Source organism: Dermacentor silvarum, chromosome 8 (genome assembly GCF_013339745.2).
Source record: "Dermacentor silvarum isolate Dsil-2018 chromosome 8, BIME_Dsil_1.4, whole genome shotgun sequence".
Taxonomy (NCBI): domain Eukaryota; kingdom Metazoa; phylum Arthropoda; class Arachnida; order Ixodida; family Ixodidae; genus Dermacentor; species Dermacentor silvarum.
The window spans coordinates 159,790,769-159,816,732 of NC_051161.1; the positions used below are offsets into that span (position 1 = coordinate 159,790,769).

The window sequence follows — 25,964 nt, forward strand, 5'->3', positions numbered from 1 at the left end:
CATGGTGAGAGGAGCAGCCCCACACATCGTCCACCACCAGGACTGGACACTGGAGCAAGTGGCGGCACTGTGCAACAAGCCATTCCAACCCCACGAGCTGACCAAGGCCCTCGACCGTTCCAGGTGGCGCAGCGCCCCGGGAGCAGACGGGATAACCTTCCAGATGCTCCGCAACCTGGCAGACGCAGAGAGGGCTCGGCTCCTGGACTACCTCAAGGCTGTCTGGATGAGTGGAAAGCTCCCCGACTCATGGCTCACTGTCATTGTCGTCCCTATACTAAAGGCACGAAAGCCAGCCACTGCTCCATCGTGCTACAGGCCTGTCTCCTTAACATTCGCTGCCTGCAAACTCATGGAATCCATGGTCCTGGCCCATCTGGTATGGATCTCCAGGGTGCTGGACTTCTTCCCGGAGCAGCAGACTGGTTTCCGGAGCCGCCGCTGTACAGCTGATTCCATCGGCGATGTCGTGTCAACACTGGAGCAGGCCAGGAGCGAGGGAGAGCCAGCTCTGTTGGTTCTTCTGGACGTGCAGAGTGCCTTCGACGGACTGCCCCATCTGGTGGTGATGCACGCCCTCGATGCACTGGGGGTGTCTGAACGCATGGAGCACTTCGTGCGTGCCTTCCTATCTGGCCGCTCTTTCCGCGTACGTGTGGGCAATGCACAGAGCTCCCCGCAACCGGTCACAGCAGGCGTGCCTCAGGGATCCGTGTTGAGTCCTTTTCTATTCAACGTGGCCCTGGCGCACCTGCCTTCAACCATCCCGAAGGGACAGCGCTTCCCTGTGCATTGCTCTGTGTATGCTGACGACATCGCCCTGTGGACCAGCGGTCCACGACGCAACCTCGCCGCAGTCCGGACCTGCCTCCAGGAGGCCCTGGACGCCTCGGTGGGCCACCTTGCTTCTGTGGGCCTCTCGGTATCCCCCGCTAAGACCAAGGCCCTCCTGGTACACCCCCGCTCGGCCACCCGACGGAGCGCTGCCTGTCTCATCATAGGTGGCACCGGGATACCATGGCAGAGGACAGTCACATACCTCGGGTTGCAGATTGACCATCTGCTGACTTGGACTCCCGCTGTGAAGGCTGTGGTGGCGCAGGTCCAGAGGGCCCAGAGAGTGGTGAGAGGCATTTTCCTGAGGGGGCGGGGATGCTCGCCATCCTGGGCGCTGCGACTGCATTCAGCAGCCGCCACCTCCAGGCTGCTCTATGCCCTGCCACTGCTCACCCTTTCACCAACCCGGCTGAAGCGTCTGGAACAACTCCACCGGGGCTTCATCAGGAGCGTGCTGGGGCTACCCCGGTCCTCACAGATAGCGGCAACGCTTGCAGAGGCAGGAGGGTGGCCTTTGTCTCTCTTGCTGCCGCAGCGTTGCTTGCTGCACATTGACAGGCTGGCCCACGCCCCTGACGGAGAACCTCTGCTCAACCGCCTGGCCAGCCGACCCTGTTCCAGAATGGGGAGCCTGGTCGAGACCTACCAGACAGTGGTCGGCCAGGTACCTCCAGCGATGCGACTCCCACCACCACACGAGAGGCCCTTGGTCATCTGCACCTCACTGGAGGGACACTCCAAGCGCCGTTCTTCCAGCTGTACACTCCTGCAGGTGGCCACCTCTAAGCTGGAGGAAGAGCTGGCGGGGAGACTACTCGTCTTCACGGACGGCTCCGTCCTCCCCGACACCGGCTCCGCCACTGCAGCTTGTGTGGCCCCCGCGCTCGGCAGGGCATCTACCTGCCGACTCTCCTTCTCGGCCAGCTCCACCCCTGCTGAGATGGCAGGCCTTCTCCTGGCCGCAGACCTGCTGGCAGCAGACCCTCCTGGAGTACCTGTGGCGGTGGCCAGCGACTCAAGAGCAGCTCTCCAGGGCGTGTGTCTCCCGGAGAGGGCTGGCCTTAGTGCAGCCCTCTTGGTAACCAAGCTTTACGCCCTCCGCGCCAGTGGCACCAATGTCTCGTTGCACTGAATCCCTGCACACGTGGGAATCCCGGGCAATGAAGAGGCAGATGCCTTGGCAAAAGACACACAAGGCATGGACATGGCGATCAGCCTGGCAGTCATTGCCTCAGACTACTCCAGGAGCACCTTGCAGCGACTGCTGCTGAGCTGTCACCCCGACGCACGCGTGGCGAGACGGAATCCCCTGACACGGCTGCCGGACCGGGGACTGACAAGGAGGGAGAGATCCCTCCTGCTACTCCTACGGATTGGCTGCTGCTGGACAGCCGCCCGGAGCTTCCGCCTGGGTATAACTGACTCGCCAGCCTGCACACAGTGCGGGGAAGACGAAACACTGGAGCACCTCCTATGTTTCTGCCCCGCACTCAACCAACACCGAGCCACCATAGTGGCTGAACTACGCCGCATGGGCCTGCCGTCAGCCTCCAGCAGGGACCTGCTCTTCCCAGCCCAAAGTTCCAGCAGGGTATTCAAGGTCGTACTCTGTTACCTTGCTGATTCGATGCTGGCTGACCGACTGTGAGGGCACCCTGCCCGAGACGATGACGACTACCCTCTCCCTCCCCTTATTCCACTTTTCCTACTTTCTATCCCCCCTTCCCCGCCCCTCAGATGCTGAGCCGTGCTCCCTATAAGGGCTGCAGAAACATGCATCTTTTCTCTTTTCCTCAACCCCTACTACTACTACTACCGCCGCCGGTCTGCGCATTCCAGAGGAGTGACGTCGTAGCCGTGGTGGACGCACTGGCGCCGGCGCGCGCTCGCTGTGCAGTCGCCGTCTGACACTGCGCTGGAGCCGCTGCGCTTCTGACTGGCGTTTGCCAGTGTGGTATAGCCATGGAGAAGGAGAGCGCAAATGCTGCCCAACAGCGCAGAAGAACGGAGAAGCTTGACTCATAAGAATAATCTTATCTTAAGAATAATCTTAAGAATGAGCTAAGAATAATCAGCTGAATCTTTGCTAACGCTACGTATATCCTGGCATAGCCGAGCTAAGCCACTGCAACTTTTTTTTTCAATACCTATTCCAAACCATTTGAAACTCTTAAAATAAACACAAACAAAAAATCACATTGTCTCACCCTACGGGCAACCATGGTGGGATGCGAAAGCATCGCGGGGTGTGCGCATCGAGTTTCTGTTTCGTTTCACTTGGCAACACAACCGAATCAAATTTAGAGTGAGATAATGTATTGAGAAGAGAGGAGACGTTTGTATGGGGTTGTTGCGTATTTATTTAAAGATCGTACGTGATTCCTAGCGTCGGTACGCTAGGAACACGGAGTAAGATAAGACAGGAGCGCCGACTCTGCTCGTCTAGAAGGGACACATTCTGAAACGCCAGCTCCTGATTCACGGCGTGTTCGCCAGACGGCGCTACGAATGATGAAAAACTTTGCAGCGGAGAGGCGGGCCCAACAAACCGAAGGAGCAAAGGCACGGGGACTCTCTCGCGCACCTGCTTGTCAGCTGCTCCGCACACGCCCTGACGCCTGTAGCGCGCATAGCTCTTGCGGTTCACGGAGTGACGTTAGCAGGAGAAAGAAGTCATGTATCACTTTATTTAATTTATTTTCTACAGGCCAAATGCAGGGCATTTGTCAGGTGACCTACATGGAACTTTACAATGCACAGGAACAGAAAATAAACAAAGACGTAAAGAAAAACTATAGCAAATGGTAAGGCGATATAATGGCAGTTCGGGTGGTCTCAAGCAATGACAGACGACAGCGAAAAGAAGCCTTTAATGCAAAGCTAACGTTTATCACTCTTTTTATCTGAGCAAGCATCAAGTGCTAAGATGCTTCGCTTGCTTCTTTGTTTCTCGCGGTGCTATTCGTGTCGCCCGGTTCTCTTGCGAGCAGGATCGCCACATTCTCCCTAAACATAATAATTGGGAATTCCTACCAGTGTTTCCTGCTTATTATTTCACAAGAGAAGCTCTGATTGTGCGTCTGCATAACTGGGGGAATCATCTCGAAGGCAAGGCTGAGAATTTACAGGGTAGCCAGCCGGTATTTACACTGGCTAACCTCCTTGTCTTTCTTTCCCTTTCTCTCTCTCTACATTACGGCATGTCTCTGGACAAGGAAAGGCACCTGCACTGTGCGTAGTTGTAGACAAACTTAAATTGAGCTCCTCCCGTCCTTCCGCATTGGCGTCTTCTGGTTCCTTCTGGCATTCAGCATCATTGAGCTACGGCACGCTTCCCTAAACCAATTGAAGGAACTGCTCCGCTTCGAAGTCGAGGCACTTTCTTTAGATCTAGTAGGACACCAACTTTGTCTTTGCTGAAGTAACTATCAAGAATAAGCTGCTTCTCGAAGTGTCGCGAACATATTTTGTTCATTGCTTTAAGCGCTCGCTTACTTACAGGAATTTTTTAACGCCACTGATGCAGTAGTTGAATATCAGATGGCGAAGCGAAGAGCGAAAACTTCTTGCGTCCTTTGCCGTAACCAGATTTACAGCCGGGAACAAAGCACGGTCCTGTTGCTCAGTCTCTTCACGGACAAGTATCAAGATACCTTGTTCCGTCAGGCATGAATAAACATACTGCAGACATGGTAAACAAAGCGAGGAAGACGAAAATTTCGCACCTTCGCTTCCGCGCAGACGTAGAGGAGTGAAAAACAAGTACATCTGTTGTCTTTTTGTACAGCATCATTTATTCTGTTTCCTCTAAAGACATCTAAAAATGTTTCGTATGCGTGCATAAAAGCGCTACCACGTGTTTATTTGCGCTTTTATTATTTGTGCGGATATATTTTTTGTGTTTCATTGCTGTCAAATTGAGACGGCCGAGGGCCCACGTGTGTAACAGACGACATGCTCTGCGGGTGCCGCGCTGCCCGTTCTGCGGCGCCGTCGCCGCCGGTCTCCGCCACTCAACGCATGCCCACGTGGAAGCAATCTGTTGAGTGTTTTCCACGTGCCTCGACAGATGGCTCTACGCGATGTATAGTTTGCGTTGCACGGTTTGTCCCGAGCAAATGCGTTGCGCGGCGGCGGAGTCGGCGCTCCTGGTTATCTTACTCCGTGGGTCGGAATCGGTGACGGAAGCACAGCAAACGTGCACTTTATACTGCGCTGCGACACTTGCGCCGCCTACCGGCGTACCCTTAGAGAGAGAGTGAGAGAGAGAGTTATATGCAATGATTTGCTGCGCCGAACCTGTGGCGGAGAGGAGGAGAGGGGAGGAGGAGAGCGCACACCTGTGTAGGAGAGGAGAATGAGGGAGAGCTGCGCATGCGCAGTATGGGTGCGGACGCCGCAGAACTGACACTGCTCCGAGCATAAGATGCTCTCGCATCTAAAACAAGGGAAAAAACAAAACAAGGAACAATATTTTGCCTTCCTGCATGTGAGCAGCTGCCGGCCGAGCGCGCACCGAATAAAAACAACGACCTACTGGAACTCCCGACCTGCACAGATATCCGGCTTCTATGGGAGCCGATTGCGCCCACTTTCGTTCAACCGCTGGCCATAGGTGGCCCCTTTATAACCTGTTCGTCTGCTACTCGACGGGCGGCGTTCGAATGTGTGCGCCTGCTCTTCTGTAGCGGACTGCTAGCATATTTGACAATTTCTTGCGAAGACAACAGCTAGTATGTCAAAGTTGTTTAAGTGTACTCATTGTAGTGCTATGTAATAACGCGTAAAATAGTACACGAATTCTTTCTAAGTTTGCCATTATGCGGAAATTTCGCGCCGCTCCACACAAGAAAAAAAAACAAAAAAACTAACTGATCGAGTAATTGTTGTATTTGTTCAGCCCGTCAAATATGCATTGCAAAGCTTCTATGAAACTGTGAAAACTGATGCTAGAGTCCTTGCTTTGTTCTGATTTACATGATGGCACACAGCAGTATACCGTAATGTGATCGTTTACGTTATTCCATCTGTAATTAACTCAAGCAAGCTGCATGTAGCCAAGGCTGAAGTTACATGCCTTCTGCAGCGTCTGCTGATTCACGCAGTTTGTGTGTGGTCTGCGTATACATATCGTCTGCGTGATTCTTTTGAATTTCTTTGTTCATATCAATATATCAAGTTCTTTATTATTGTATTTCATTATTAATCCATTGTACTATGGATGAATCCCATGAATCTTCTGGTAATCAGATTATCCGCCCCTACTGCGAAGGCAATGGGAGGAAATGTTATCGTCTGCCGGCTGTACTCGTTGTTTCCTTTCTTGTACCGCTCTTCCTACTGTATCTCGTGATTGAAATGAGAAGCAATCATTCGCAAATTTTGTTTTCTTTTTTTTATTTTCGTGAATTTATGCGTTTACAAACAATGTAAGCGATCTGTGGCTGCCGAAATAGCGGCACGAGCGCTGGAAGAGATCGCAGAAGCAGACGACAGCGAACAATGTTATAACTAGCGCCACTCTGCTCCTACGTTCTACCCCTAGCGGCAAAAGGGGTGAACTAGACCAGGCGTGCTGGAGCAGGGAGATCTGTGCAGGTCTGGAGTTCAGTAGGTCGAGATAAAAACTACCGGTAACCAAATGTCTCGGCAAATCTCGATTCTCCGTGATCTCGACGCAAAAGGTCACGTGTTGGGCCACCACTACTGGATACACGAAGCGTTCGCTTGCCAAGGCTGGCGGCGTGATGTAATGCTCCCTCCTATATTTCTCTTCCTCCATGGCTCCCTCCCCCACCCCCTTAGAGAGGAGGAAAGTTCGACGAACGATGAAAAGTCCACGTGACGCGGCGGGTCTTGGCGTTGGTCTTGGGTGTCACGGACGGAGGCGGCGTCGATGGATGCAGCAGGGTTGCGTCGCACAATGGTGTGGCCGATGGCGCGGGTGCTTCAATGTAGGCGGGTTTGAGACGTTCCAGGGCAATTGTATCTGATCGGCCGTTGACATTCACGACAAAAGTCGTCGGACGACGCTCGAGAACACAATATGGCCCGGAGTAGTGTGGCTGCAAAGGGTGCGCACGGCAGAGTTACGAGCGAAAACGAGGGTAGCAGAGGTGAGTGCGGAAGAAACGTATGGAGACCTTGCTTCTTGTAAACGTGTAGGCGCTGGGCGTATCTGACTGAAGAAATATTGCAGTTCGGCATCATAGTCAGCAGGTGATGGCATAGGTGTTTTGCTGGTGGCGACAAAGAAATCGCATAGAAGGCGTAGGTGAGTGCTGTAGACTAGCTCAGCACAGGAGCAACCTAGGTCGCTCTTGAGTGCGGCTCTGATACCAAGTAAGACGAGAGGCAAATGTAGAACCCACTTCTCCGGCGATTTATGCGCCATAAGGGAGGCCTTGAGATGCCTGTGAAAACGTTCAACAAGTCCATTGGACTGCGGGTGGTAAGCAGTCGTGCGAAAACGTGTCGTTCCGAGTAGTTTGAGTAGCTCGTTGAAGAGTGCTGAGTCAAACTGCCGACCGCGATCGGTGATTATTGTGCATGGGCAGCCGAACCTTGCAATCCATGTATACACGAAAGCTGCTGCAGCAGTGGGCGCTGAGGTGTCGCATATAGATGTAGCTTCTGGCCACCGTGTATAGCGGTCGATGCATGTCAGCAGGTAGCAGTCACCTTTTGAAGGTGCGAGAAGACGGACGAGGTCGAGGTGTATGGTGTCAAAACGAGCATCCGGTGGAACAAAAGGCTTGGCATGCGGACTGGGATGACCCGGGTTCTTAGAGCATTGACACGAGAACAAGCTGCGAACCCAATCACGAACTTGCGCGTTTAGCCGAGGCCAAACGAAACGACTGGAAAGGAGCTTCTGTGTCGCGCGTATGCCAGTATGCGGCAGGTTGTGCACGGTTCCGAATAGACGTCTGCGAAGGGATGCCAGAATGTAGGGTGTAGGTGTGGGTAGAAGTATCGCAGACGACGGATGTAGCACGTGGAGTGACAACGACGTCCTCCAATTTCAGGGACGTTGACGAATTCCGGAGTGTACGAAGTTCGGTGTCGTCACGATGTTGACTGCCGAGTAAGTCGACATCGATGATGAAAGGCTCCCACGTCAACGTGGAAACCGCATTGACGCGACTCAGAACGTCGGCTGGAACGTTTTCGGCGCCCTTGATGTGGCGGAACGTCGTTGTAAACTTGGAGATGTAGGAAAGGTGTCGACTCTCGCGGGGCGAGTAACAGGACGCCGAACGATTCATTTCGTGCACAAGGGGCTTGTGATCTGTCAAAACAGTAAATGCACGGCCTTCTAGAAAATGGCGAAAATGTCTGATAGCCAGGTAAACGGCGAGTAATTCACGGCCGAACACACTGTAGCGGGACTGCGCAGGCTTCAGTTTCTAGGAGAAAAAGGCGAATGGATGCCACGCATTGTCAATGACTTGCTGCAGAACGGCACCAACGGCAATGTTTGAAGCGTCGGTCATGATGGCAGTGGGTGCGTCTGGCTTTGGGTGTCTAAGCAGCGTGGCGTCGGCGAGGGCAGACTTGATTCGCCAATGTTCGCCAAGAAATGCTTAGCATTGAAAAGCCACGAAATCAAATTCGTTATCAGAAAGAAAATTTCACCCAGACAACGCTGTATTTAAAGGGACACGAAAGAGAAACAGGAAGTTCAGCTGGAATAAAAGAGGGACCTTCAGGGATGCATGCAGATTTTGTTAGGTGCAAACAAATTAGTTATTAGCGGAGAAATTCTTAAACAAAGACCAAATATATATCTTACTCAATTTCTCTCACCCCAGATTCGGCGCTGAAGCAGTGTCGTCACGTATTTCATTGCTCTCAGCGAATCAGAGGGCGGCATGATACATCACCGCTTGCGTAAACGGCCGAGGCGCTCGCTCCATCATAGGCTGCATGGCCGCTGCGTTTGCGTTCGCTGCGACTTTTGCTAAGGTGTTCTGTGGCCGCGATGGATATCGTTGCTGACGCTGAACCTTGGAACGAAGAGCTCGCCAGGGAAGCAGGACTGCATTTGAGCGAGTTCAGTGAAACGGAGCACGAAATGATCCGCCGTGCTCAAGTGGTAGGTGTTTCCTCGTACGATGGCGGTGAGCAGCCGGCCACGCCGACGGGAAACGAAGCCTCGTTTTCGTCGACGGAAGGCGAGGTGGCCAGTCCGCCAGTCGACAATGTTTCCGACAGAACAAGCGTAGAAAGTTGCGCGCGTATTCGGTACGGTTTTTTTGTGTCTTTCTTTGTTTTTTTTCTGTTTTTCTTTTTCGTGTAGTGTCTCGCCGCCAGTTTGCTGCTGCAGGGGCATCAGTAGGGGATTTGATGAAGGCGACATTGATGGGACGGCTGCTCGAGAAAGGACTGGCCTGTAGGGCACGCCAAGATACTTTCCGACGGCAGGATTATAGACATAATCCGAGGGCACACATCGGTTTCTCTGGCTCTTTTGCCGTTTTATTATCGGCAGAGCACTGAGCCATTGCGAACGCCGGGGCTCATCGCGCGGCACCACATGAAAGGACACAGTCGGGTCAACACTGCCGCTGCCCCTGAGCAAGCACCTTGCGCCGTTGATACAGCCCTCAACACTACATACACGAGGCATTTTCTGGCTGTTTCCTACGAAGTCAACGTTTTTCGAGCCACGCAACACGCAACCAAGCATTGCAACACTGTAGAGCGGAAAAGGCGCGCGCGATGATGCATGGAGCACAAACGGAACTACGAAACTATCATGACCTCATGTAGCGCCACGCCATTTTTTCTCATTACTTGTTTAATTTTGCGCTAAACTTGTACGTCCTCGCTTGAAACGGCTTAAAAAGTTTGCAAATGCTGTTTTTGTATGTTTAAGGTGTATTTCATTTTGCGTTTTATTAACAGCAATAAATCGCTCTCGACCAATCGCGGCCGGGCTGTGTTTGTGATCTCCAACGTCACGAACGTGTAGTGCGGGAAATTCGAAGGCGCGACAGCACCTATACTTCAGTTTTTCGCTATTTTCTCGCTTATTAAACCTCTGTTCTCAGTAAGAATGGTATGTCTGTGATCGTGATAGGATAATCTACCGGTAAAGCCGAACTTCCGGTCTCTCTTTAGTGTCCTTATAAAGATATGTTGATATGAAGACACGTATTAAGAAACATAATCTAAAGTTAACATAAAAAGTTAGAAAACAATTATTTGTGAGTCGTTAGAAAAATTCCTGGTCGATCAAATTGTTTATACGACGGATTTCCGTAAGCAATAAGCCTTCACAAGTCTCGCTTGAAGGCATTCGTTTGAAGTCTCGCTTGAAGGCACAATACTTGGCGCTCCGCCTCTGCGGCCTGCCCCGCTCGACATGCACCTACCTTTTCTTGCCATTTGCGCTGCTTTACCTCAGCTTTTGTACGTCGTAATTCGGCATCTGCATAACGCTTAGCCCGGTTCGCCTCGGCTGGTGCCTCACGCTTACCAGGGTACACCTGACGCCTAGCCCGTTTCACTTCAGCCTCCCCTGCTTAACGACATTGGCGTTCCTGCAGCGCGCTTCCGGCGCATCGCTTCAGCTGCTTCAGCAACGACCCTTACGGACTTCATCAGAATTGACCTGGTTTCGCCGTCGCACTGCCTCGATCATCCTTCGACGACGTGTCCCAGCATGACTTGCCATACCGGCACTACATGCGTTTTAAATTTTACTCATAGACATGCACCTCCACAACACGTGTCTCTACCTGTCAAACGCCACAAGCAATCTACCTATTCCGCCGCAGCGTGCCATACCGCCATTCCTTCCTCACCCCTTGTAGTCTGCCAGCTGGGTGTGCCAAAGCCCGACGTCCCGCTCCATGTGTATTCCTATTGGCTCCTAAGCTGTGACGTCACTTCACCGTCACCCTCCTTCACACTACATCTCCTACTAGTCAAGCAACCTACTCGTACGACGTCTTCAAGTGCAACTATCCTATATTTATTATTAACTTCTCACCCGTCAATGGTGCAATCAGTGTCACTTTTGCCAGGTGTAAGCGATCATGCTGCCATACAGTTCGATTTATTGAATACTTCACCAAGTCGGCAAAAAGATGTAAAATCTATCAGAGATTATGCGAGAGGAAACTTCAGCTCGATAAATACTGAGCTTGAAATATTTCTGCATGAGTTCGTATCATGCTTTCCAGATAGGTCTGTACACGAGAACTGGCTTCTTTACGAATCAAAAGTATTCGAGCTTACAAACTGCTACATACCGCTTCGCAGTATCAAGGTAAACAATTGCGCACCTTGGTTCACACCATCGCTGAAACCTTTGCGCAATAAGAAGCAGCATCTCTTCAGAAAAGCCAGGTTATCAGCTGCGTCCGCACGCTGGACAGCACATCATGCGATAGAGAGCGAGTATACGCATGCTCTATCACATGCCAAGCTTAACTTTTTTCAAACAACGCTTCCGTCTTTGTTAATATCAAATCCACGAAAATTCTGGCAAGTGGTAAACAGTGATGCTAAACAAACAGTCGAATTAACCACTGCCAGCGATGTGGCTGTCTCCAGGGATAGTGTTGCTCTGTACTTAACGCTGTATTCTCGATGTCATTTGTTGATACTGAACCAATTTCATTTCCTGGAATTACTATACATAATTTTTTTCCTATGGACCTTCGCATTATAGATTTTAATGGAATAAGCCCCCTAATCCATAACACAAAGCTTTCTGCACCTGGTGCAGACAGTGTAAACCCAAAGTATCTCAAGAATACTGAAACCTACTCATACATCATACTATCTATGATTTTTTGCAGTCCCTCGAACATGGTGTGCTCCCGAACGACTGGAAGATTGGGAAGGTGGTCCCCTTGCACAAAACCGGTAGCAAACATGATCCTGATAATTGTAGACCCATTTCATTGACAAGTATACCTTGCAAACTCATGGAGCATGTCATTTATTGTAACCTCGTAGAATTCTTGGAAACAAACTCTTTCTTCACTGCACAGCAACACGGGTTTAGGAAAAACTATTCCTGCGAGACACAACTGTTGTCTTTCACTAACGACTTATTCTCCGCTCTGGATCGTTCCTCTTTCATAGACTGCATCTTCATAGATTTTGCGAAAGCATTCTATTCGGTATGTCATAAATTGCTACTATTTAAACTACGCGCGCTGAATATAGACCCTAACGTACTTAAATGGATAGAGTGTTTCTTGTCAGGACGCACGCAATTTGTTACAGTTAATTACCATAACCCTGCGCCTTGTGCTTTGACATCCGGAGTACCACAGGGGTCAGTACTGGGACCCTTGCTCTTCCTTGTACGCCTTAATGACCAGCCTAACAAGGTTTGTTCGTCCATAAAGCTGTTCGCGGATTATTGTGTTATTTATCCTGGAATATTAACTGTTGCCGACCATCTAACACTTCAATCGTACCTCAGTAATATAGATGCACGGTGTGAGAGCTGGTTAATGAAACTGAATACTAATAAATGTTAGGCAATGAGAGTTACTCGACGTACTTCTCACGACACATCATGTACATATTCTCTTAATAGCGTTCCCCTAACTCAGATTTCCACTTACAAATACCTTGGCATTTATATTTCTGAGAACCTTTCCTGGCAAACTCATCTGAACAATTTAACAAGTAATGCTGGCCGTACTCTTGGTTATGTAAAACGTAATTTTAGTCTATACATAGCTGGCACCAACTTAAAGCTTTTGTTTTTTTAAAACATTAGTTAGGCCCAAGCTTGAATATTCATCTTCCATTTGGGATCCCCATGTCAGTTCACTTAATCTCAGCATAGAAGCGATTCCGAACCGGGCAGCACGTTTTATTTTATGTAACTACTCACGTACAGCAAGTGTCACTTCAATGAAATACAATCTAGATTTGCCTAAACTATCCCTTCGTCGTAAAATCGCGCGTCTATGTCTATTTCATAAAATCTATCATTGTAATCCTACTTTAAGAGACGTTCTTTTGTCACCACCATTGTACATTTCTTCCAAAAACGATCATCAGTTCAAAGTTGACGTGCCTTGTTGACGCACGAACACCCACTTCAATTCATTCATTCCCACAACAAGCAGCGACTGGAACCGCCTTCCGGTTTCCATTGTTTCACTCGTAAATATGCACGATTTCAAACAAGCCCTTGGTAACCACTTTTTGTAAACTTATTACGCTGCTAAAATGTGTTTCTTTTTTTTTGATACCACCCATTCCTCTCTGTAATGCCTTGGCCTTGACAGAAAATAAATGAAACTAAATGAAATGAAACCTCCTCTTTTTGTTTCTCCTCTCCACTAGTGACATCCCACTCCCATCCTACTCCCCACTCTTCCTCTCCTACGCCACGACGTAAACGATGAACACAGCCTTGTTTTCGGCCACATGACCGTTTTAAATGCTGATGCATTAAAATCTTTATACATCTCCAACGCACATCTTCGAATCTATGTGAAGTAAAGCTTTCGTGAAGCGGGTATATAAATGCTATAAATTTGTCCATTTTATGCTTGCGCCTGTGGCGTGAATGAAACTGGCGCGCGTGCAAGTGCTCTCACGCATCTGTGCTGTGCAATATGACTCGCACGGCGGTAATCTCAAAGAGCTAGACCATTGGCTTTGGCACGCTAGAATGTGTCCGATTGCGGCCTAGTCTTTGAAACATTGTTCTGCTGTGCAAGGCGATCGAGGTTTGATCGCAACGCATCGGGACACGCAATGCAAATGTTTTTTTCTTATTTTTCAATGTTTTCTTTATTTGTTCTTTTTAGTCCCAGCTATTCAGAAACAGCAGCAGCACGTCACAGTCGCTGTCAAGAAGGCTGGGAGGGCTTTCAATGAAAGCTTAAAATTAAAAACAATATTTAATTCCCTAAATATTTGTAGACGCTTGTAGCATCAGTTATTGACTTCACAAGGTGAAAACATTCATTCATAGACAAATGAAGAAACGAAACTGGATAACATCACTACCTTATAAAGGCTTTTCAACCGCGGTCAATGCGTAGAAATATTATTACTGGTTTTACCAAACCTGCAGTGTAAGTACTATAGCTGTGATAGCGGTTTTCGAATTACGTAATTTCGCGTATATCTTCCGTCTCATTTCTAATGATTCAAGCCCAAGGTTACGTTTTCTTAGCCGCGGCTCTAATGATATGAAGCGTAGGTTCATTAATTGCTTAGTGGTCTTATTTAAGGGATATATTACACTATAGCACGCCAGTGAACTTTACCATACACTTGCTGTTGCACACAAACGCAGACATTGGAAGTTTCCGCACCCTACTGACACCGCCAAGGGCGAGATTGTACCATCAATCCTCCCGTACCCGGTTCCTATGGCTTCGTTTGCACTTACAGTGAGATATGTACACGCGTACGACGCAGCTGCCAGAAGAACGCTATTCACACACTTTCAAAATAATACGTTAAACAAGAACTAAAAATGTCTAACTAAATAGAACAGGAAACACACGATGCGTCGCTAGTTTATGAATGTTACCCAGCATCAACAGCGTCACATGCTAGGAATGATTCACTGCACAGCTCCCATTAGTTACATACACAACCAATCCGACTTGTTTAGTGCGACGAACATGGAAACCCATGTTGCAGCGCATAATGCTTCGTATTTGTATTTTGCTCTATGGATATGTATAGAGTTCTGCTTTCCAGGGCGGCCACCTGATTTTCCTGGAACACATCGCCTTCCCTCGTGGCACCTGGCAAAGGGCGCTCCAGAATTTGATGACGCCACTCTGGATGTTTTTCTGCTGCAACTGTCACCTGAACAGAGACTCTGCAGAGCTCATTGAAGCTGCGGGCTTCTCGCATGTCTCAGTCAGTTATGTCAACGTCGAAATTGGGCTTGTGTTGAATAATCAGGCGTACGGTTTTGCTATTGCCTGAACGAGTTACAATCGCAGTTCACTTCGCTTTCAATAGAGTGTTGAAGTAATGCTAAACGCAACATGATGCTTGAATGTTAAGACATCTGGAATAATAAAAATGGTGCGAAGTGGACACAATCTTTCTTTCTTTCTTTCTCCCCCCCCCCCCCCTCGGTGTACTTGTGCTTCAAGCCACCACAGATACAATAACTGCTTTTATGTTGTCCTGTCAAATCTCATGCTGAGTTTCTCCTTAGATGTTGAATACGCGCTTCGCGTTTGTGTCGGTACAATTTGGCTTCGCTGGCATTATTGTCAATAACGAATGCACAGTGATCAAAGAGATGAAAATAGATGGAAAAGAAGCTGGGTTGTCATCAAGATCGGGTCACAATCTAGACGCCTGATGCGACGACAAGGCGATAATACGTACACCCGTGAGCAAAAGTGTACGGACCAGGGAATGCGCGATAAAATTGACTTTTTCCTCTGCCTGTGAGTGTAACTTGAATTTTAAGACTGCAGTCCAAACTTGGCATTGCGAATGTTCTAGTGCACTCGTCAGTTTCCGTTTAGGCGTGTTAATTCCGAAGAAATTCTGTTTTTGCGGGGACCCCGTGGTCCGTATACTTTTGTTCATGGGTGTACCTTCATTGGCTTTCGCGAAGATACGTTTGACACCTCGCAAATTTCATATCAATAGTGACTCTAAGGTGTTACTAATTGATTCGTTAATTAGGCGGGGAGGGGCGTTCTATTTAGGTTCGATAGTTTGAAGGAACAGGGTAGACTACATATCTGCCACGTTCAGGCCCCCTTGTTTCCCGCCTTTTTTAAGTAACTGTAGGCGTTATGATAATTATAATGGCATCATTGCGTTCAGAATTATTTCTTCCTTTTACTGTAGTAGAATGTTAATTGTTATAATCACGCTTGCTTTCGTCAAAGTTGTCCTCGTTCTACCAAGTTTTAAAGCATTCATCGTCATAAGCCTATTTTCATGGCCACTGAAGGACGAAGGCCTCTCCCAGCATTCTCCAATTACAGGTGCGCTAGCTTATTTCAAATTGCGCCTGCAATTTGGGATGATCAAGCGCAAGTTTTAGGCATAATTAGGCAGTAAATGTGTAAAATAATAATCCTTTAATCAACGGCATTAATTATACACTAGCATGTTGACTTCCAAGTCTGCGTACTGAGTACTCAGAAAAAAAATTTACTTCGTAGCTTTAGGTGTTATTGACATAGAGGGACAAATAGTGAAAAGACTTGTTTTGAGGTAAGTGTTTCTAAACTGTAAAAATTGCTTTATTGCACACGTACAATGTAAGAAAAGCAACTTGATTGACGCATTCAGTAAGCACCAGCCAGGTACTCATCGCCCTAATCACGTTTTTCTTTTCTTGGTTTGATGTCCTGCTTACGGGCTTCTTTTGGGGCCTGCTAAATAGCCCTATTGCCAAGACAAAGTCAATTATTGTCATTGCTGCATAACCCCCCTGCATTTATAATTCCCTGGCGAACCTTTTTACAACGCATTGGTAAATTGCACCGATGCGGCCCTTATTAATTGTGACAGCATCATTCAGCGTGTTTATTTTCAATGTATGAAGTGCAGGCGACGCCTGAGCCCATTATAGTGTTTTGTAACAGCTGAGCCTTCCCATCACACATTGCACACAGAGCTTTCGGGGACGAGAGCACATAAAAGATAAATATAGAGTAAAGCGGAACTAACATACGTAAATGTAATCATCTCCCCATCCATGCACGCTGCTAATTACGCGAGCTTGGGTACCACGGCTGCGAAGATTCGTCACCACGGTGGGTCAACGCATACCGATTTCCGCAGAAGCAACTCTTATGAAAACGTTCTTTCATTTGATCAGCCCATCAGGGTTAAAATTGCAATCTCCGAACAAGAAACAAAGGACTCTGCATCACTCCATGACGCCGAACTATAGCGCACATGGAAACAACCTGCTCGCGGCAGTGTTTGGGCTTGACTTGGCTCCTGCAAGGTTTGTTTTATCGGTTGTTGTTGGACGGACGGTGACATACCTTTTACACTTGTAGTAACTGCGCGTTGCTATTTTGGAGGATTATAGAGTTTTATTGTGTCTGGTATTCGGGTAAACGCAGGCGGACTGGGCGTTTTGCCGGAGGGGCGGAGGCAGAAACATGAGCGGCCTGCATGGTGCAGCCACCTGGTGGCGCAGAGCTCAGTCAGACGAACAAAGCTAATATTGCAGTAATCTAGTGTGTATCACTTTGTTGCTAGTGTAAATTTTCCGCAGTAACACGATTATGCCACTGCCAAAAATTTACACCAGCAGCAAAGTAGAACACATTTGGTTACTGCAATATTAGCTCTGTGTTTATATGACTGAGCTCTGCGCCAGGTAGCTGCATCATGCAGGCCGCTCACGTTTACGCCTGCGCCCCTCCGGTAAAACGCCCAGCCCGCCTGCGTTTACCTGAATACCGGACACGATAAAACTCTCCCTTTTTAGCTGTCCGTTGCCACATACTGAAGAAAGGTAAGAAGGACAGCGTGACAGGCAGCTACTTAGGTTTAGGTAAAAAGTCATTTTTTACGAAAAAAGTATCTCGCCCTCGCAAATGAATGATTAATTCTTGTTCAAAAAAGACCGGGTATTTGAAATCATGGGATATTGAACAAAGAATATTGTTGTTTCAAAATGTTGCCTTAAGTTAAAAAGTAAAAATGTTTGCCAAACTTTCCCTGGCATTTCATTTTAAGCGAGACTTGTCAGCTTAATTTGCCAACATGCTGCAAAGCAAAATAAGCTCAGGTGTGTTGCAAAGAATCTTATATTATAGAAGCATTCTGTATTTCTAATATTAGACAGTTCGGGATTTTTTTTACTGATGCATAAAAATTACCCTGTGCTTGCAACTTTCGCAACATATTCATGTTCGGAAAAGAATGCAGTGAGAATATACGTTATTTGTCAATGCTGGCCAGGGCCATTGCCGAGGATCTCGAAAGATTTTTCTCCGGCGATGGACCCCTGGCAGCCTAGCCCCGGGCACCAACAGCCTTAACCGCTGGACAAATAAAGTTTATTCCTATCCTATCCTTGTCAATGCTATTTTAGGGGAAAATTACTATCGCAATGGGCGACGCGTCCTGCCTTTACGACCCAAAGGCACCCATCAAACATCCATTCCCCATCACCGTGAAAAACTCGTAGCTGTTGTTGTTGTTGTTGCCTCAAAACTTGATACTAATTGCCTCTGAATGTTTACGGGCATGGAGCTAGTTTAGTGGCTGGTGTGTTGCTTCCCTGAATATTTCTCACAAATGCAATGACGCACCATGATCCTGGCGCGTAATAAGTACTAAAACCTAGAAATAATTGGTAAAAATATAGCAGTGGAGCTTTCATTAACCATTATATTGATACATGCATATTGCGTGTTTTTTCTGGACGATGCGCGCGGGCACCCCGACGAAGAAGACGAACTGCTCCTTGCTCTCGAGCTGTCACCTGAAGTGGCCAGCGCTGCAGCTATCCTTTGTTAGTTAATTCTGGTTTAATGGCGCAAAAGCGACAAAGGCCATGCTGCGCCAGTCACAGGACAATAAAAAACCAATGTTAGGGCAGTAAACGCTGTGTTACTTTATAGTTGATGTAAATAACCAGTTTCATGTAAAAAGTTGAACAACTCGGTGAATGGCACTAGCATATATGCTTTGTAAGCAGTCTTCAGTACTTAATCCTTCGTTCGCGTAGTATAATACTAGTTACCCTTCATATAAAGAAGGTGATAAATACCAAAATGATTGCGATCTTTCACGTTAATCAACTAGTCTCTTATGAAAAGGATATGTGGCTTTGTAAAGGCGTATAAAACTACGCATAGAAGTGTAACTTAGTTAACGTACAAAACAGAGTGAAATTGCAATCTCTTCCTGATGCAGAAACACACGTAGAAGCATGCGTTTTCTCGATAGTAAGCGTGGCTTCGTCATTCCAAAAGCTTCGTACACCGTATTGATATGTCGCTCACTGCTACAACAACCTCTAAAACACGAAACACTGAGACCTGCCGGTAATTTCTACATATTACAGAGACATTCCCAGGTGAGCGAAGCGTCGTGTTCTACACAGAGCCATATCATAAATTTTTTTCGCATGCCCTATTCCGTGTCACGTGATAAATCGAGTTGCACTTAGGTAAGCAGCGATAAAGTTTTGCAAGCTTGAAACGTGTGGACTCATCCCATCAAACGTCGCTCCTTCCAGGATGAAGCACGCAGTAAGACCAGCAGGTAAGAAACATTGTGGTGGTCACGTGCACAATACTGTCTCTTCGAAACGCTATAATTGCGATAGCGTTTATTGGGGCGATGTGAACTGCAAATATTATGGTCATTTTCCGAGATCGGTACCATCACTCTGTGAGTTTGAGAGGCGGCCGCGTAGCCTAAGTAGAGCAGTTGTAGTACGTATGTACTATTGGCAATTATGTGCTGTTTCTCTTCAACCACTTAATTCCGCCAGATGTCACATGCGAGTTTGTGAACTTATAAATATTATACCATCACGAAAACAATCACACATTATTGTTCCCCTGAATATGCTGCTCATTCACAAAGTGAAGCAAGCGGTGTTTAATTACGGCAAACGCAATAACGCTAGTATGAACTGCTTGGCGTTCACTTTTTTTAATATGCAAGATGGCGTTAAAATCGCAGAACAGTATATTTTTGGGATGCTGTTGCCTTTTTCAAGCACTTGGACGTAGTGAGCTATCTGAGAGCTGTATACAAAGCTATTGAAAGGAATTGCTGAAAACATCGCACGCATGTTTCGGAGGCAGGCTAGCACAAAAAAAATTGTTTGCGTGCACAGTGCTCTTTATTTTCGTATGCATCTATCAAAGTAAATAAAGAGCACTCAGCAAACGTATTTGCGTGCTTTTTATTGAAACAAAAAAAAAACAGTACTCGTATTTGTTTCACAAATTGCTAGGTAAGGTGGTTTGTGTGTTACATTGAATTGGGCTATGTATACATCAAGCTCGATGCTGCAGAAGTTTTGCCTGACGTGCGAAATACTTTGCATTTGTTTTCCCATCTTAGGTCACATTTTGCTCGCGTCCGTAGATGAGAGGCGCAGCATAAACTCGTAGTTGTGTTCCTGCCGCGAAAAAAAAAAGTATTCTACGTCGGACAGCTTCAGGGAAATCGCATATGCGTTTGCACATTGCCTTTTTCCGTTCAGTCCACGCACTGGCGTTAAAGGTCTACGAATAACTAGAGCGAACAGGCTGCGGCAACCATCTCTTGATGGAGCTCCGCCTGGCCGAGGTTTTCGAGTCTATATATCGCAGACCGTGTGTCCATCCCGTGATGGGGCTGTTCTTACGAAGTAGTATTTAGCCAACCTAGTAGGTTTGATGCCAGCACACCGAAGAAGGAAATAGGAGCATAAAGCGGATAGAAAGACAAAATGCTTAATAATGAAGAACAATAATTATTTATATAAAAGACCACCCCTGCGGTGTTTCCATCGAGGTACCTAGATCAGGGGAATTGTTTCACTTTTCAAGTGTTGTGTAAAAGGAGAGACGGGTAGCACTCCCCTTGATTCGCTGTTCAAAAAGTAGAGCAGCAAGCTCTCGCATATCGCATTACGGTGGGCAGGGGTCCTCATTGGAAGGATCCAGTCGTTTTACTGCGATAGCTGTTATATGGACACTCCAGGCGCGTTTCTGCAGTCGCCGTCGCCGTGATTTCTCGTATAAAGTCCAAGGGCGATACATCGATCGCCGCCGCGCGCCGTATGTTTGCATGTGCATGCGCGTGAAAGCGTGCACGGGTTAGCCGACGATGGCGGCGCAATCTCGCGCGTGCGAGGGAAGAAAGCTGGGAGGACGCGCGCCGTCTTCTGTCGCGTGCAAGACACCGGGGGGGGGGGGGGGGGGGAGGAAAGGATGGGCGGGTGGCGTTCTACTCCTGCTGCTGCTGGGTATACCCAGACCATGTGTTTTCGCCTGTTCGCATTGAAGGTTAATTCGCTCGGTGGTGCTGCCGCGCTTCGTCACTGCGGCGTTCTGACAGCTTGTTTCCGTGGTCATCGAGTGAGATGTGTTGGCGTGTTCACCATTATTGTTTAGTTAGTAAGCGTATGTTTACAAATTTACACGGCCGAAAAACTACTATCCTTAATCCGTATAGTTGCCTACTAATTTTCTATCGCAATCAATACTTCGCCTTTAGGGAGAAACTGCTTTCTAACGACTAAGCTCTGTGCCCGGCAAGGCAGATTCTTCGCTTTGAGCATGGGCAAGGACATGTCGATAGCACATGGTGTGCTGTGGCTGGCTCATCCGTGTCGAAAGCTTCACACTTACCCGCCGTGGTTGCTCAGTGGCTATGGTGTTGGGCTGCTGAGCACGAGGTCGCGGGATCGAATCCCGGCCACGGCGGCCGCATTTCGATGGGGGCGAAATGCGAAAACACCCGTGTACTTAGATTTAGGTGCACGTTAAAGAACCCCAGGTGGTCCAAATTTCCGGAGTCCCCCACTACGGCGTGCCTCATAATCAGAACTGGTTTTGGCACGTAAAACCCCATAATTTAATTTAGCTTCACACTTTGGGTCCAGCGACTTATCTAGGGCTGTGAACACAGACGTGCCGGTGCGGTTCCGGTGCGTAGACGGGGGAGGGACGTACGCTCCCGGTGTGGAAGCCCAGGAAGGAGGGGGTCATGGCGGAGAGCGCAGGCTGGGACCTCCATTGATATTTAGTTCGGAGTGCAGGAAATTAAAGTGTGGAATGCACTCAGCAAGATAAATGCACTCGCAGAAATACGGCAAGCGTTCTCAATGACTGCTCTACTATCCCAATGACCTTCTCCACCTGATTATTTGTCAAGACGTCTGCTATGTATCTATATGCGGCGTTGCGTCTCAAAACATCATGTGCATTCTCGGAGTGCTTCCCACGAAGCAACCACTTCACTAGCGCCCGCCTAGATGACGACAGAGTCCGGCGTAGACTACTGACGGGCAAACAAAGAAGCTCTCTTCAACGTAAGCAGCCATCAAGACAAGGCTCCTCAAATGGCTACAAGCTGACCGTCACGAGGAACCAACGTCGACAACTTGCGTAGGAACAGTGTTGACCCCTGATTCCCGACTGCTTCGTTATTGTATCATATGTGGGAACGATTGCGCAACATCAGGCGCGGAGTCCAGCAAGCTTGTACGACATCATTGGCGGAGTGCTTCGAACACTTCGACCCATCTGATTGGCCTGGAGTCACTAGACGAGGGAATCGAATTCCCTCGTCCAGTGACCTAGTGAAAACGACTGCTTAAAAAGCGGATCATGGGTGCTGTGCGTAGTGTGTGCTCAGGGTTGTAGTGTGCTCAGACATGTAAAGTACTCCGGCATGGAGTGTGCTCATGTATTGGAGCCAGTTGCTAGTTGTAAACATGCAAAAATAACCAATGTGTAGTGGGGAAGAGAGTCCGCAGCCATTGAGAGAGGATGACGAAGCCCAGCCGCCCGGAGAGTGCGAGACAGTGACCGACTCTCTTGGGCCAAGGCTGTTGTTACGTAGCCCCCTGCTTGTAATTAAACCCCCTTACAGTTTGGTGGAAAGGTGCTGGGTATCTCCTAGTCTCCCAACCTGGAACTACGTAGCTGTATCCTGCCTCCAGCGCCAGCGATGGCTGAAGAAACCACCACCCAGGCTCCTTCTCAGCTCAACCCACCGTCTGTCCCGGCGTGCTGCCTCAGCGTCACCCGCCGATATTCAACGGGACTGACGACCAAGACGTCGAGGACTGGTTGGCAACTTACCAGAGGGTGAGCGCAATCAACAAATGGGACGATGCGACTAGGCTGACCAATGTCATATTTTACTTGACTGGCGTCGCCAGTCTCTGGTTCCGCAATCACGAAGCGGAGATTCATAACTGGGCCTCATTCAAGACCACTTTTTTTCGGAAATCTTCGGTCGCCCCGCAGTACGCAAGCTCCGCGCAGAACAGCGACTTCGTGAACGCGCTCAACAACCCGGTGAGAACTTCACCAGTTATATTGAAGACGTCGTCGACTTGTGTAAGCGTATCAACCCTTCGATGCACGAGTCCGATAAGATCAAGCAAATCCTGAAAGGAATAGCCGATGACGCGTTTCAAATGTTATTCGCCAAAGACCCCCAAACCGTCGCAGATGTTGTCAGCTTGTGCCAGAGTTTCGACGAATTGCGCAAGCAACGCGCCCAAACTCGATGCCTTCTGGAACAGAACGACTCGATCGCGGCTTTGACTCTGGGGGATCAGAATGTACTGTTGATTCAGATAAAGCAGTTCGTGCGTGAGGAGGTCGCCAGACAACTCTCTATTTTATCGAGCACGCCGGAGCCAGCACAGGCACATCTGGCCCCAGTCATACGCCAAGCTATCCAGGAAGAGGTCACTGACGCTTTGCCTTTCGTTCGTCCGCCACCTCCGGAGCCTGCGCCCTTGTCGTATGCACAACTCGTCACTGCCGGGCCGCCTCGTCAACCGACCTATTCTTCCGCGTCGGCACCCGTTCGGCCCCCACCAGTTCTGTTCAGCCGACCAGTCCCCACAAATCCATGGCGCACTGCGGACAATCGCCCTATCTGTTATTCTTGCGGCTATGCAGGACATGTGGCGCGCTTCTGTCGCCGTCGCCCTCCTGTTCCAATAGATGTCATGCGACCGTCTGCTTACGATCCTGGGCGCTTTGACGACACAGCGCGGCTACAACAATCCTCTTCGCCGGAGCGCATGCCCTCAACTACCCGCCGATCTCCATCCCCCCGACGTCGATCTCTATCACCTATGCGCCGTCGACCCTGCCCTTCTGACGCGGAAAACTAAACGTCGCAGTTCCCGAGGCACGAACTGCGTCGTCGTCGAAAAATTCAAGTCCTCGAATTTCTCCAGCGAACCTCATTGACGTTACTGTGGATGGTTTTCGTACCGTTGCGCTTGTAGACACTGGTGCTGCCGTTTCAGTGAATGATGTAAAACTTTGCCGCTTGCTTCGGAAGGTTACGACGACGTCAACGGGATTATCCCTCCGTACCGCCACCGCACACCATATTCAGCCGTTAGCCACCTGCACAGCCCGCGTCATAATTCAAGATGTTGTTTATCCCATTGAATTTGTTGTGCTACCAGCCTGTTCGCATGATGTCATCCTTGGTTGGGATTTTCTTTCTCGCCATCATGCTGTTATTGACTGTGCTCGTGCCGAGGTGGCGTTCTCTGCGTTGTGTTGCGCGTCGTCTGCACCTGCAATGGAAAGTTGTTTGTCGCTGAGGATACGAACATACCACCCAGTAGTACAGTCCTTGTCCCCGTGTCCTGTGCCGCTGTTCGTGAGTCTGCAGTTCTCTTTTCACCCTCCGAGACCGTTCAACACCGCAGGAATCTCATGTTGCCCATTGCCGTTCTCGACATGACCAACGATGCCGCATCCTTATTTGTTATGAATCCGTTGCCGGTTCCCTCAACCTTACTCCGTGGAGAGTGTATCGGCACATTTCAGGCGTTCGACGTGGCCTATATCTTCTGCCTTGACGACGTGGACAACTTCCACCTTAGTGCTTTGACACCTTCTGCTAGTACGCCTGATCGACCGCCTTTAAGTATGTTCGGCTCCGCCATCGACGACGAACTGGCTGAGGTGCACCGCGAGGAACTTCTTGCACTCCTCAACCAGTTTCGAGGCTCGTTTGATTGCTAGAAGACGTCATTAGGCCGCACGCATACTGTTCTCCATCCGTTGACACCGGCTCACAAGTGCCTCTGCGCCAGCGCCCTTACCGCGTATCCCCTGCTGAGCGTCATGTGATCGCCGAACAAGTCGACGACATGCTTCAGCGCGGCATCATTCAGCCGTCCTGCAGCCCCTGGTCGTCGCCTGTTGTTCTTGTGAAGAAAAAAGATGGCTCAATCTTCTTCTGTGTCGACTACCGCCGATTGAACAAAGTTACGCGAAAAGATGTGTATCCCCTGCCACGCATCGATAATGCCCTCGACTGCTTGCAAGGAGCCGAATTCTTTTCATCACTAGACTTACGGTCCGGTTATTGGCAGGTCCCTATAGCACCATCCGATCGCCCGAAAACTGCCTTCGTAACTCCCGATGGACTGTACGAATTCAATGTTATGCCCTTCGGCCTATGTAATGCCCCAGCTACATTCGAAAGGATGATGGACAGTGTCTTGCGTGGGTTGAAATGGAAGACGTGCCTGTGCTACCTGGATGACGTCGTCGTTTTCTCCCCTGATTTCAACAGTCACCTCCGTCGACTTCACGAGGTACTGAGCTGTTTGACGCGCGCAGGCCTTCAGCTTAAGATCAAGAAGTGCCGATTCGGAGCTCGCAAACTCAGCATACTGGGCCACGTAGTCTCTAACGACGGCGTCCTTCCCGATCCGCAGAAACTTCGTGCTGTTGCTAAATTTCCGAAGCCTTCCACCGTGAAAGCGCTTCGCAGCTTCCTTGGTCTATGCTCATACTTTCGCCGCTTTGTGCAGAACTTCGCTTCTATAATAGCACCACTGACGAAGCTGCTCACCGGCGATAGCTATCTGTCTGGTTGGTCACCGGCGTGTGATGAGGCTTTCGCAACATTACGCCGTCTCTTGACTTCACCGCCCATCCTACGTCACTTCGACCCTGCCGCTCCGACCGAGGTACACACGGATGCTAGTGGGATCGGCCTTGGCGCTGTCCTTGCCCAACGTAAGCCGGGCTTCTCTGAGTACGTTGTTGCCTATGCGAGTCGTGCCCTTACCAAGGCAGAGCGCAAGTACTCGGTTACCGAGAAGGAATGTTTGGCAATTGTTTGGGCGTTGCAGAAATTTCGCCCTTACTTGTATGGCAATTCGTTTGATGTCGTCGCCGATCATCATTCGCTCTGTTGGCTGGCTTCACTGAAGGATCCGTCGGGTCGACTTGGACGCTAGGCGCTTCGTTTGCAAGAATTCGATATTCGCGTTATTTACCGCTCCGGACGCAAGCATGCCGACGCCGACGCACTTTCCCGCTCGCCGGTGTCTTCTGACGTTGCGCCTGTTTCCCTTTCCGCAACTTCCTTCGCCAGCATCAATATCACTGACATGCCTTCCGAACAGCGCAAGGATCCCTGGATCGCCTCGCTGATCGACGTTCTCTCTA

The 25,964-nt window shown here is 49.0% G+C and overlaps 1 protein-coding gene and 1 non-coding gene across 2 annotated transcripts in view; one reads left to right on the top strand and one right to left on the bottom strand.

The window, feature by feature from the left end:
• The window catches only part of LOC125947756 (uncharacterized), a 353,840-nt gene that overhangs the window by 157,058 nt on the left and 170,818 nt on the right, over positions 1–25,964 (bottom strand). The gene's annotated exons all lie outside the window — the stretch shown is intronic.
• Positions 20,339–20,378, top strand: LOC119462944 (U6atac minor spliceosomal RNA). Its single transcript, XR_005194301.1, has one exon. It is a non-coding gene; the product is annotated as a U6atac minor spliceosomal RNA (small nuclear RNA).